This window comes from Priapulus caudatus, unplaced genomic scaffold, assembly GCF_000485595.1.
Source record: "Priapulus caudatus unplaced genomic scaffold, Priapulus_caudatus-5.0.1 Scaffold402, whole genome shotgun sequence".
NCBI lineage: Eukaryota > Metazoa > Priapulida > Priapulimorpha > Priapulimorphida > Priapulidae > Priapulus > Priapulus caudatus.
Window position 1 is genome coordinate 114,711 of NW_014577463.1, and position 799 is coordinate 115,509.

General features: G+C 53.3%; 1 protein-coding gene across 1 annotated transcript in view; it reads right to left on the bottom strand.

Annotated features, from left to right (window-relative positions):
- Nucleotides 1–289: 289 nt before the first annotated feature.
- The window catches only part of LOC106809988 (prostaglandin G/H synthase 2-like), a 30,697-nt gene continuing 30,187 nt past the window's right edge, over nucleotides 290–799 (bottom strand). The window contains exon 9 of the mRNA XM_014813240.1: nucleotides 290–321. The gene's annotated coding sequence lies outside the window, so the exon portion shown is untranslated. The remainder of the gene's footprint in view (nucleotides 322–799) is intronic.

Here is a 799-nt window from a genome sequence, read left to right on the forward strand (position 1 = left end):
TCGTCGTCGTCGTCGTCGTCGTGTGTGTGTGCGTGTGTGTTGTGTGTGCGTGTGTGTGTGTGTGTGTGTTGTGGTGTGTGGTGTGTGTTGTTGTGTGTGTGTGCGCGTGCGTGTGTGTGTGGTGTGTGTCGTGCTGTGTGTGTGTGCGTGCGTGTTGTGTGTGGTGTGTGCGGCGTGTGTGTGTGTGTGGTGTGTGTGTGTGTGTGTGTGTGCGCGCGCAGGGTGTGTGTGTGTGATGTGTGTGTATGTGTTGTGTGTGTGTGTGTGTGTGTGTGTGTGTGTGTGTGTCTGTGTGTGTTGAGAGCATCTATAGGATGTACTCTATTCACTACAATTCTTCACGGCAGCCGTCTCTAGTAAGATTTTCCTGCCTCGTTACTGCATTCAGCCACGCCTCATCTGGAACTGCCGGGAAGCAAAGACACGGACGCGCGAATGTTTTGAACACCAGCGTTCGCAGCGAGGCCATCTTGATGACGTCAAATGGGCGCGGGTGACACCTCCGATGTAGACGGCTTCAATAGCCGGGGCTGCATACGGGGCTTGACATGAGGCCCCTTCACGGGAGAACGGGCCGCCCATCTATATGATAGTGCTGCCGAGCATGGCTGCTGTCGTCGCTTTCTGCCTCCAGCATGAGACGCTTCAGAGACGAACTCTAGCGGGTCGACCTCTCCGTATAGTCTCTGCCGTAGCTCGCGGCCATTTCTTTGTTCTCCTGCAATGTGTGGTGATATTCGTCCCACTCGTTAATAATCGGTCGATTGAACAACCCTATGTTGAAATATGAATATAAATA